This window comes from Phacochoerus africanus, chromosome X (genome assembly GCF_016906955.1).
Source record: "Phacochoerus africanus isolate WHEZ1 chromosome X, ROS_Pafr_v1, whole genome shotgun sequence".
Taxonomy (NCBI): Eukaryota; Metazoa; Chordata; class Mammalia; order Artiodactyla; family Suidae; genus Phacochoerus; species Phacochoerus africanus.
The window spans coordinates 111,501,691-111,515,232 of record NC_062560.1 but is presented as its reverse complement, the minus strand read 5'-3'; positions in this window follow the sequence as shown (position 1 = coordinate 111,515,232).

Sequence of the window (13,542 nt, the reverse complement as noted above, 5' to 3'; positions counted from 1 at the left end):
AGTAACTATATGTGTGGTTAAAAAAAACATCAAGCTGCTTCCCAGAGGGGCTATACACTCCCCACCAGCAATGTAGGAAAGATTCAGTTTTTCCACATTCCTGATAGCATTTGGTATTATCATTATTTTTATTTTAGTTGTTATATCATGTATGTAGAGATACTTCTTTGTGCTTTTAATGCTCACCACACCAGTAGCTAATGATGTTGAATATATTTTTTGTGTATAACGTTAGGTGTAGGGTTTTTTTTTTTTTTCTCCTGTCTTTTTAGGGCCACACCCGCGGCATATGAAGGTTCCCAGGCCAGGGGTCGAATCAGAGCTACAGCTGCTGGCCCAAGCCACAGCAACAGCAACACAGTATCCAAGCGTCTGCGACCTATACCACAGCTCATGGCAACATCAGACTCTTAACCCACTGAGCGAGGGCAGGGATCGAACCTGAAACCTCATGGTTCTTAGATTCATTTTTGCTGCGTCATGATGGGAACGCCTACATTGATTATTTTTCAAGTACTTTTAGCCTTCTATTAAATTCAACTTGGGGGAGTTCCTGTTTGTGGCTCAGTGGTGAACGAATCCGACTAAGAACCATGAGGTTGCAGGTTCGATCCCTGGCCTTGCTCAGTGGATTAAGGATCCCGCGTTGCTGTGGCTCTGGCGTAGGCCAGTGGCTACAGCTCCGATTTGACCCCTAGCCTGGGACCCTCCATATGCCATGGGAGCGGCCCCAGAAATGGCAAAAAGACAAAAAAAAAAATTCAACTTGGTCATGGTGTTTAAATGTACAATTAGTTCTATTTGCTAAAATATTACTGAATATTTGTGTCTGTATTCATGAGAGCTATTAGTCTGTAGTTTTCCTTTTTATATTATCTTTGTCTGATTTTGGTATCAGAATAATACTTGCTTCATAAAAAGAAATGTTTCTTCTTTTCTTCTGTTTTTGAGATACATTGTAAAGGATTGCTAATTTTTCTTTAAATATTTGGTAGAATTCTCCAGTGAAAGCATTGGAGCTTGGAGATATTCTTTTTTCGGAAAATTGAAAATTATAATACAATTTCCTTGATAGTTATAGAGCTACTCAACTATCTATTTCATATTTGATGAGTTGCAGTTGTTTGTGTTTTGTGATGAATTAGTCCATTTCATCTAAGTTTTCAAATCTGTGTGCATAAAGTTTTTCATACTATTCCCTATTATACTTTTGTCATCTGCACAGTATAAAGCAGTACCTTATTTCATTACCAATATTAATAGTTTATGTCTTTTCTTTTTGTCAGTCAGTATTGCTAGACGTTTGTCATTTTCATTGATCTTTTAAAGGAATCAGCTCTTTGTTACACTCATTTTCTCTGCTGCTTTTCTGTTATCAATATGATTGTTTTCTGTTCTTTATTATTTCCTACCTTTTGCTTGCTCAGGGTACATTTTGCTCTTCTTTTAAATTTTTTTTAAATATTGAAGTATAATTTACTTATAATATTGCATTCATTTCAGATGTACAACTTAGTTATTAGGTATTTTCCACATTATAAAATTATCACCATAAGTCTAGTTACCATCTGCTACCATACAAAGTTATTTCAATATTATTGACTCCATTCCTTATGCTGTGTATTACATCCCCATGACTTATTTATTTTATGACTGGAAGTTTTTATCTCTTACTCCCCTTCACCTATTTCATCCATTACTCTCCTCGCCTCTGGAAAACACCAGTTCGTTCTCTATACCTATGAGACTGTTTATGTTTTGTCTTCTAATGTGTGTTGTGTGTTTTGTATTTGAGGTTATTTTAGATTTATATCATTTGGTATTTGTCTCTGTCTAATTCATACCACTTAGCATAAAAAGTAAAAGTACTAAGTGTTAGCAAGTATGTGAAGCAGCTTAACTCTCACATATTGCTGGTAGAAATATAAATTTGATGCTACCACTTTGGAATATACTTTGGCTATGCTGATATACATCCACGTAAAATTGGTCAAGGTATAACTTGAATTTTGTGCATTTTATCATCTACAAGTTACATGTCAATAAACAAGAAAAAAACACAAAAATGAGAGAAGATATGAGGCCACAGAAATTTGAACACAAAATGTATGTTTGCCCATATGAGAGAACTAGTATTAATTTTGCAGGCATGTGACAGTATTCTAGTCATGTTTTTTTTAAAGTACATACCTTTTAGAAATGCATCCTGAAAATTCTGCAGATAAAATGACATGATGTATGGAATTTACCTCAAAATAATCCCATTTAGTAGGAAGGAGTAGATGGGAATATAGATGAAGTAGGGCTGACCATGTGCTAACAATTACTGAATGTATAATGGGTAAAAGTCCTATCATTACACTGTTATCTCTCCCTTTTGTTTTATTTAACCTTTCCACAATAAAAGGGGGAAAAAAATCTCCTTATTCTAAAAGAGCATAGGTTTTATGGTCATACAGAACTCCCCTACTGATTAGTGTATGGATAAAGAAAAGTTGCCTAACCTCTTTGAATCTAAGTTATCCTCATTTTAAAATGGGGCTACATATAGAACCTTCCTCACAGAAGTCAGGAGGATTAGATAAGATCCTGTAGTTAAGTACTCAGCGTACAGCAGGTACTTGGTGCTTGCTGATTCTCTTAGCTTGTTCTTTTGTTTTTTTTTAACCAAGCAATTCTCTAATTTCTTGATCAACAGAGATGATATCTGCTTTTGGTCTTTTGTTCCCTATGGGACAGTAATTTCTAAAAAACCACATCAATACACTCATTCACCCAAGGGCTTTAGAAAACCTAGACTGTGTATGTGTGTGTGTGTGGGGGGGGGGGGTGTATGCAGCAGGATGTGGGGAGAAACAGGTAACATGAGCATACCAGGACTCCTGGGGGAAAAATACCCTTATATCCCACAAAGCCTAAAACAGTGCTTACTGGCCAAGGGAGTGGGGGGGTAACTCCAGATCAGCCTTGTTTGGTTTCTCCATATTTAAGCTGGCAGAGGTGGTGGCATGTACACTAGTCCTTCCCTTCCCCAGTGCTGGCACCAGAGCCTACTGGGCCCAAATTCGAAGTCCTTAGGTCTCCTCCGTGGTCTAATTACACATCATATACAACTGACCGTTGAACAACATGGGTTTGAACTGCATGTGTGCACATATATGCTGATTTTTTTTCAATAAACATGTACTACAGTACCACCCAATCAATGGATGGTTGAACCCAAGGATGTGGAATCACAGATACAGAGATATCTGTAAAGCTCTAAGTGGATTTTCAACTGCATGGAAAGTTGGCACCCTAACTCCCACATTGTTCAAGAGTCAACTGTAATTACCACTGGAAGTTGTTATAAATTATGACATCATGGTTAACAACTTAAACACTGTCTCGGTCACTAACAAGCTCTGTGAGTTCCATAACCTTTCTGTGTCTCACTTTACTTGTCTGAAACATGAAGATGCTGAAAAAGGTGGCTGTAAGGATGATTTTTTTTTTTTCATTTTAGCTGCACCCGTGGCATATGTAGGTTCCCAGACTAGGGGTCGATTTGGAGCTATAGCCTCTGGCCTACACCACAGCCACAGTGACACCAGATCCGAGCCACATCTGTGACCTACACCACAGCTCACGACAACGCTGGAGCCCACTGAGTGAGGCCATGGATCAAACCCGCATCCTTATGGATACTAGTCGGGTTCTTAAACCTCTGAGCCACAATGGGAACTCCATGGGGTTAAATTTGTAAAATACATCCTAAATGCTCAGCTCAGTCCTAGCATGTGGTAAGCACTCAGGAGTAACTTTTGGTGCAGGTGGCTCTGTAGACCAGGGGTATCAACATATTATTTCTAACATTCTATGCTCCTTGACCTCTTTCCATGTCCCACCAGCCTCAAAAGGCACCCAACTATTATTAGGGTGCCCCGGATCTCCACAGTGCCTGCCCACCATAGCGTTACCCACTGGTCCTGCCTAAAACCCCCTCTTCCCCTCCAAAGTCAACAGCCCAATTTCCTACAGCCTAGTCCTTACCTCATGCTGTCCACCAGGTGGCAGCAGAGAATGCAAGACGCTCATAAGCTCTAAGCAAACCTTCTAGAGGCTTTTGAATTCTTAGGGGGCTTCCTAGAGAACCAACCAAGACCTTGTGGGAGGAGAGATTTTGTATTTTGTTTGTTTAAAGCCTGCCCCGAACCACACTGCCTGGACTGCCTTAGCCCCCAAGTCAGGCCGTAGCCCTGCCTGTGCTTTTCATTCATGTATTTCTAATTTCCTTCACCCTTCCTTTCCAGTATTTGGGCCAGGAGGCCTTTCTTTTAAGACAAAGTGTCCCCTTGACACACTTTCAAAAGGTTATCTAAATCTTTTTAATCTCTGGCTGGGAGGGACCAAACCTCCTGCACTTCTAACCTCTCCCTGTTTCCATAGTCACCAGCTGGTACTTCCTGGAAGACGCCCCATTGAGGACATTTCTGTGAGGCTGGGAAAGCAGAATGGAGGATTAGTTAGCTATAGTTGGCTAGATTTCCAAGGCACCTTAACTCTGGAATCCTCAAAATTCTAGACTTTGGGCCTGTTATCCTGTACACTAGAACGTGAGGGGAGTAAAATGTTATCCAAAAATAAGGCAGATCATTAGTGAGGCGCAGGGTGGAGGGAGAGAATTAAGAGCTCCAGGGAAGAGAGGAGGATAGAGAGTGCATAATATGCCTCAGCTTCCACAACTGTAAAATGGAAAAAATAACAGTTGCTGCTGTCACATAAGGGTATTACAACCAATGAGAGTTATTCCTCATAAAACACTGGTGAAAGCACCTGGCATGTAGAAAGTGCTATCTTTAATTTCTGTAATTGGAGTACTCTAATTATCTTATTATTACCAGTCCTTGGTCACACTGAAGCCCTCCAGACAGGGTGATGTAGGTGGACAGCCCTTTTCTGGCTCTTAGTCACTTCAGTGACTCCAGATTCCCACTCACCTTGAATTCTTTCTGATACACCACAGGATCTGTGACATCCTCGTCTAAGATGTCCTTGTGGATTAACCCCTACTTTTAGCTAAAATCAATGAGCAGCAAGGGGGCTGCTGCTGAATGAGTAGAGAGGTGTCGCAAAAGGGCCAACATAGGGCCGATTTGTGGGGCAGATGTCAAGGTGAGCAATTATTAGCACCAGGAAGAGAGCTAGGCCTTTCTCCCCTCTTCCATTTCTCCCTTCTTCCCTTACAGTAGCTGTAGCCACTGGGCTTTGCAGCAGCTTCCCCAGCTGGTCAGAGTAATTATTTCCTCACCCAACCACACCATGTCATCATGGGCGATTTTCTGTGATTTGATGGTTGTTTATTTCTAGGAGGAGGAGCGATGTAAAATGTCTGAGGTTGCCACAATCCCACTCTTGGGCATCTATCCGGACAAAACTCTACTTAACAGAGACACGTGCACCCGCATGTTCATTGCAGCCCTATTCACAATAGCCAGGTCATGGAAACAACCCAAATGTCCATCAACAGAGGATTGGATTCGGAAGAGGTGGTCTATATACACAATGGAATACTCCTCAGCCATAAAAAGGAATGACATAATGCCATTTGCAGCCACATGGATGGAACTAGAGAATCTCATCCTGAGTGAAATGAGCCAGAAAGACAAAGACAAATACCATATGATCTCACTTATAACTGGAATCTAATATCCAGCACAAATGAACATCTCCTCAGAAAAGAAAATCATGGACTTGGAGAAGAGACTTGTGGCTGCCTGATGGGAGGGGGAGGGAGTGGGAGGGATCGGGAGCTTGGGCTTATCAGACACAACTTAGAATAGATGTACAAGGAGATCCTGCTGAATAGCACTGAGAACTTTGTCTAGATACTCATGTTGCAACAGAAGAAAGGCTGGGGGAAAAATGTAATTGTAATATATACATGTAAGGATAACCTGACCCCCTTGCTGTACAGTGGGAAAATAAAACAAATTAAAAAAAATGTCTGAGGTTGTACAGTGCAAATCATTATTTCTCAGAAAAAGCTTCGACCCAGAGATGAGAGTAGACTTGCTTAAGGCCACAACGCTACCATGGTTACCTCTTCCTTGAGGGCAGGGGCCGCGATTTCTACTTGATTAGTATTTCTCTCTACACAGCACCTTATATGGTGAAAGGCTTGTGACAGTGTAGAAATAGAATTTGTCTTAAAGTCAGAAGACCTGGGGTGTGAGAAGACAGTGCTTACTAACTGCATGATGTAGCTGGAGTCACCAGGCTTCCCAGACTTTGTTTTCACCTCTGTAATATGGGGTGAACTATCCCTGACTCGTCTTCTTCACAGACATGGGCAGGACAAAGTGAGAGAAAGGGCAGAGATGTTCCTTAAAATCCATGAAGTGTCACCCAAACTGAGGCACTTAACACACCTGAGCTAGGCATAAAAAAAAATAACAAACGTGTGCCCTCTAAATGAATGGAAACCTTCTCCTGCCATAGGGCTCCAGCAAAGTGGCCAGGACTTCAGAAGGCAAGGTGTCCAGAGTCGTGGACTCGGCGTCTCGCTCTCCTACCTTGGCAGACTCCCCACACCCAGTCTTCCTGAGACACAGGATCTATTGTCCCCCAAACCTGCGCTGACCTCCACTCACATTGTCTACAACACCTTGCGCCCTTTCAGTGTTCCCGGTTCTTTAAATCCTTCTCGGTGAGCGAGGTTAGAAGCTACAACCAAGACGCCTGGTCACAGTGTCTCCCAGGAATGGGCCCCTCCCCGCCTCTTCACTATTTACGAGATGCACGGAGGGCCATTGCCCTGCACCATTCTGGGCTGAGGGGCGCTGAGCACCGGCATGGTGGCCCTCACAGGGTGAGATGTGTGATGAGTGTCCTCTGGGGCGCAAGGCCGGGAATGCAAGGTGACTGGGGCCCGCTGCAGGGACTCTCCATTCCCATCTCTCTGCCCGCACACAGGCTATTTCCTTTGCTTTGAACACCCTCTTCCTCTCTCCTCCACCCATTCACACGCTCCCCACCCACTGAGGACGTGCTTTCCAACTGCTCCATGAGGCTGATTTCTCTAGTCCAAGTTGACTTCTGCCTCCTGTGAACACCTGACGGGTGGAAAGGGCAATCATAATTTACACACAGGCAGACCTCAGAGACACTGCAGGTTCAGGTCCAGACCACCCGCGATAAAGCGAATAGCAATAAAGGAGGTCACGTGAACCTTTTTGGTTTCCCGGTACATTTACAAGTTAGGTTTACACTCGACTGTGGTCTATTAAGTGTGGAATATGCAATAGTATTATGTCTAAAAAAATCTACACACCTTAATTTAAAAATATTTTACGGCTAGCAAAAGATGACAGATCACCATACACCAATATAATAATAATGAAAACGTTTGAAATATTGCAAGAGTTACCAAAATGTGACACAGAGGTACAAAAGGAGTAAATGCTGTTGGAAAACTGGTACTGACAGACGTGCTCAATGCAAGGTTATTGCAAACCTTTAATCTGTAAAAAAAAAAATGCAATACCCGCGACGCACAATAAAGCAAAGCACCATGAAACTAGGTACGCCTGCAATTGTGGTACTACACTTATTTTATTATTAGCATTCCTGGGTCAAACTGAAGCCCTCCAGAAAAAGTGCTAAACCTTTCCTGGCTCTCAGTCACTTCAGTCTCAAGATTCCTATTTACGCCTCACCCTTGAAGTCAGCAGCCCACAAGCTAACACGTTTAAATGTTCTCCAGTTTCTTCGTGTGCTTTAGTCTTCTTAACTCTGTTATACAGGGCAGAGACCATGTCTGAGATTCCTCCCAGTGTAGTGGTTAAGATAAACAGCATTACAGAAATAAGAAGAGCTACTGTTTATTGGGCACTTATGATGGGTCAGGCACATGGAATGAGACACGCTTTAAATAAATTTATGGTTGTCCGTCCTCACAGCAACCTCATGAAACAGGTACTGCTATTCACTTTTCACAGATGAGAAAACTGAGGTTGAGTGAGGCAGGCTGACTTGCCCACACCAACCACTACTGGCCAGAGCTCACTCTAAACCATTATCTTCCTGTTGTTCAAAATGCGGTCTGCACAAACAGCCTGCATTAGAATCACTGCAGGCGCATAAAACAAACTGCTGTACTCCATCCACCTGCGCTGAGCTGAGTCAAAATCTCTGAGAGGCTCCAGAACGATCTGAGATTTTATCCAGGTGTTTGCCATTAGACTAAAGTTTGAGAACCAACGCACCGCACTGAACACATACATGCTGGCGCAGGATCATGCATGTAAATGCACACCTATGCATGAATGTAACGAAGAACCTGCATCAACACATAACATTTGACATCAGAGGGTTTCTTAGGGATTAGTGAGGGAAAGTTTCCATAGTGTCTGCTTTTCTAGCCAAATCTTCACATTAACAAATCTTCATAATGAATTCCACATTCCTGCCTCCATAGGAAACATGGGTATAAAAATATCTTGGCCTAGACAAAATAAAAAAAGGAGTTCCTGTCTTGGTGCAGCAGAAACGAATCTGACTAGGAACCATGAGGTTTCGGGTTCGATCCCTGGCCTCGCTCAGTGGGTTAAGGATCCGGCGTTGCTGTGAGCTGTGGTGTAGGTCACAGACGTGGCTCAGATCTGATGCTTTGGCTGTGGTGTAGACCAGCATCTGTAGCTCCAATTAGACCCCTAGCCTGGGAACCTCCATATGCCGCACGTACAGCCCTAAAAAGACAAAAGACCAAAAAAAAAAAAAAAATCTTGGCCTTGGTAGATCCTGGCAGTGGAGGGTGGGTGGGTGGCTGGTTGCCCAGACCCAGAGCCCATCCGTAGCCCCCTCAACCCCGTATAATATCTACGAGTATGTTCATTAGGTTATGCCATAAGAAAGTAAAGGTGCAAAAAAGACATTATCTAAATCAATGTTTGGCTAATTCTCAGCTGTACAGACTTGCATAAGTTAATATCTCTTGCTTCAGTTTCTTCCTCTATAAAATTGGGATGAGGCATTCCCGTCATGGCTCAGCAGTAACGAACCTGACTAGTATCCATGAGGACGCAGGTTCAATCCCTGGTCTCGCTAAGTGGGTTAATGATCCGGTGTTGCAATGAGCTGCAGTGTAGGTCACAGATGTAGATCGGATCCTACATTGCTGGGGCTGTGGCACAGGCCAGCAGCTGCAGCTCCGATTTGTTCCGAGCCTGGGAACTTCCATTTGCTGCAGGAGCGGCCCTAAAAAGCAAAATAAAATAAAGTAAAATAAAAATTTAAAAATAAAATTGGGATGATAACAACAATAGTACGCATTGCATAAGATTGTTATGAAGGTTAAATGAGCCAGTGCATCTGAAGAGCTTGGATTCTAAGTCTTAGAACAAGAACTTGACAAGCTGTACTCAATATCAGTATAGTGGCAGTTATCAGGTTTTTTTTTTTTTTTTTTTTTTGTCTTTTGTTGTTGTTGTTGTTGTTGCTATTTCTTGGGCCGCTCCCACGGCATATGGAGGTTCCCAGGCTAGGGGTCGAATCGGAGCTGTAGCCACCGGCCTACGCCAGAGCCACAGCAACGCGGGATCCGAGCCGCGTCTGCAACCTACACCACAGCTCACGGCAACGCCGGATCGTTAACCCACCGAGCAAGGGCAGGGACCGAACCCGCAACCTCATGGTTCCTAGTCGGATTCGTTAACCACTGCGCCACGACGGGAACTCCAGTTATCAGGTTTTGAGCTTAGCATCCAGACTCCTTCCAGGTGGATTACAAGTGGGGTCCTTTTTTTTTTTTTTGGTGGCTGCACCTGTGACATACGGAAGCTCCCAGGCCAGGGACTGAATCCAAGCCATAGCCGTGACCTTTGCCACAGCTGCAGCAACGCCGGATCCTTTACTCACTGTGCCGGGCTGGGGATCAAACTCGCACCTCCACAGCAGCCTAAGCCACTGCAGTTGGATTCTTAACCCACGGTGCTATAGTAGGAACTTCTCCAAGAGGGTCTTTAGGTGGAGGACCCTGAAGAGTTTGTCAATATGGTGTGGAAGAATGTTTCTGGATATGAAACTGGGGTGGAAGAAAAAATAAAGATATTTTGCTTAGCTCTTCCTCCTGCCATAGTGATTTCACTTACCATTATACATTTTATGATATGCAGCTTTACCGCAAAATTCAGTGTCCTGACAGCTGAATTTCTCACTTTCAAGTCAAGACTTATATATATAAGTGAGGGTGGCATGTAGAGTAGTCAGGAAAAGAACAGAGATCCTCATTTGGTCTAGGTCTATATCGTTGTCAACTTTATGCACTTATAAATCACGGGAGTGGCACATATATATTAGGTCTAGGTATGGACACTGTTCGCAGTTATTACACTCGGTTTTTCTAGTCTAGGCAAATACTTTGTAAAGGTATTTCACATTTTCTTTGAATTTATTTCTGGGAAACTTTTCATTTTATTTCTACTGTAGATTCCAATTAATTAAAGAAGCATATTGTAAACTCCGAGCAACTACCAAATTTTAAAAAAGAGGTACAAACTAAAAGCCAATAGTAGAGGTAAAATGGAATAAAAATACTCAACTTTTTTAAAGTATAAAAATTTCAAAGTCAAAGAAGAAATGGAATAACTAGAAAACAGCTAATAAGATGGTATATTTCAAACAAACCATATCAACAGATACAGTAAGTGAAAGTTGTCTAAATATACCACTTAAAAGACAAAGATTTTTTTCACATGGACTAAAAAAGCAACACACAATTACATCCTCTACAGGAAACCTACTTTTAATTAAAATGATACATATAAGATAAAAGGAAAGGAAAAAACTCAATGTCTTCATTCCCTGGCCTTGGCAGATGTTTCCAGGAGTGGGATAAAGTGACAAAAGTGCCATCGAAATGAGATACCAAGGAAGATTCCTAGTACAAAATTCCTAGTACAAAACCCTTAGGGTTCGACATTTTCTAAAATCCATAATTTGGGGCAATATGGTGAATATATGCTATATAACACCCCTGGTGGGTGTTAGAAACATATAAGTCTTTCACAGTGAAATGGAAAGTCACATTAATAGCTTAAATAAAGACTATACATAGCCTCAGGTCTGGTTTTGCTGCCTAATGAGTTTTGGCGGCAAACTTATGAAAACTTCTGGTTTTCAGAGATTGCTGAATTTTGGCCTTACAGATAATGGATTGTGGTCCATGGTCAGGTCAGTCAAGGAGGAGAACAAAGAAAAGTAGTGAGACCCTTTAATGAGGCCATGCGGAAGCCTCCTTGGTTGTGGGTTACAGGCTCCTTCACTTTTTCCAGCCAGAGATAGCACTTGTCCGCCAGCCTGAAGCCCAAAGTGCATAGTGCTTTGAATGCAGGGTTGTGGGTCACTTGAAGCAAAGTTATGCCTCCTATACATGCAAAGAACATGACAAGAAGGATGGGAGAAGGAAGGGAGGGAGGGAGGGAGGATGGGAAGGGAAATATGTGAGGTGCTTGATGTATTAATTCATGTATCAGACCACCATGTCGTACAACTTAAATATCTTAATGGTTTTATCTGTCAATTATCTTTCAATAAAGCTTGAAGTTTTTTTAAACCTAAAAGTGGCTTTTAACATGTTATTCTGTTGGCGTTTAGAGATGTGTAGATTCATGGACTTCATCAAATGAGGGAAGTCTGGGGCCACTGTGACCTCTAATATGCTTTCTACCCGTTTCTCTCTCTTTTCTCTTCTAGGACTCCCACTGTGAGTGTGGTGGTCCACTTGATGGTGTCCCATAGGCCAGCAGGGGTTTACTCAGCCATACTGAAGGCAGAAATATAGGCAATCGCTGTTGACCTCAGCATGCACACTTCCTAGGGGAAGATGTGGATGCCGGATACAATGTAGATAAGCCAAGTTATGAGCAGACTGCAGAAATGACGCCAAGTTGACTGTGAGTTTCATAGAAATACAGCTGGCAGGGCTGGTCATTGGGCACAGACAAAAACTGGGGGACTGATTCAGTGACCATCCACATTTTCTCCACTCCTACACTTGTCATATGCATAACACGCCGTTGGTAACTCTCCTTTTATTTTTTAATTTTTTTGTCTTTTTCTAGGGCCACATCCATGGCATATGGAGGTTCCCAGGCTAGGGGTCGAATCGGAGCTGTAGCCACTGGCCTACGCCAGAGCCACAGCAACACTGGATCCGAGCCGCGTCTGCAACCTACACCACAGCTCATGGCAATGGCAACGCTGGATCGTTAACCCACTGAGCAAGGGCAGGGACCGAACCCGCAACCTCATGGTTCCTAGTCGGATTCGTTAACCACTGTGCCACGACGGGAACTCCTAATTCTCCTTTTACACTCAGTGATTCTCATGGAGGGGGTGCCCTATAGCTGTATCTACCCTTGAGTCCCTCATAGGTTCAAATCAATGTAGTGAATGGTACAGGGGAAGCCTAACATATTTCTATCGCTAAATCCTGCCCTATATCGGCCTGCAGCAAAGTCCACAATGTCCAGCGGAAGTCATTCCTGGAGGCTGAGGTACCCTCATGCTGCACAATAAACCAGAAAGAACTTCAGCTGAGGGTTGGACACATCTAGGTTTTAACTTCAGCTCTGCTAGTTATTAACTGTTTGAGAAAAATCACGTAACCTCTCTGAACACGTTTCCTCAACTGTATAAATGGGACCATGATAATACAAACCCCTTTACAGAGCTGCTGCGAGAATTCAATGAAATCACGTTTATAACGTTAAGGGTGAAGGTGAGCTGTAAATCTTACAAACTTAACACAGGCCAAGGGGTGACATGCAAAGAGCACTGCATGGAGTGAGACAAAACTGGATTTAAAACCTGGCTCTGCGCTGACCAGCTATGGGACGCTTTTAGGCTCTTAATTAGCTTAATATGTTACGTTCATCATAAAGGATGGTCATGAAGGGTCAGTGGGAAAAGGTAAGTGAAAAGAAACATGTCTGCATGCACTCCACAAATATTTATTGAGCCTGTGCAGGTATAATGATGGAGATCAGGATAGTGTGGGGAGCGGTGGGGGAATACTTTAGAAAGGGTGTTCAGGAAAGCCCATTACCGGCACAAAGCAAGTGATGGAAAAACTGAGCAAATGGGAGTTTCCATCCTTTGCCAATTCGTCCAACTTGCACTACTTCTACCCAGACAACTTGGAAAAGGTTCTCTCCCTGAGAAGCACGTATCCACTTCCCTGGGGAACTAGCTCCCTGTTGATCAGTTCTTTCCTTTCCCCTCAGTCTCATGCACTTGCTGTGCCCCTACAAAGCATAACATTCTAAGGCAGCAAGGACCTTCCTGGTCCTGATTCAGTAATCAGCCTCTTTTCCATGGTTCCTTCCCTTCATCACTCCTGCTATTTTGTTTGTAGGAATCCTCTTTTTTAAAAAGACCTTATTATGACAACTTTATTCAGAGATAATTAATAATCCCTATCACTGATCATAGGCTGAGGAGTAGGTCTCTTAAGTGTGGTCAGAGACCAAACTGCCATCACCGAATACAGTTCCTTTGTTT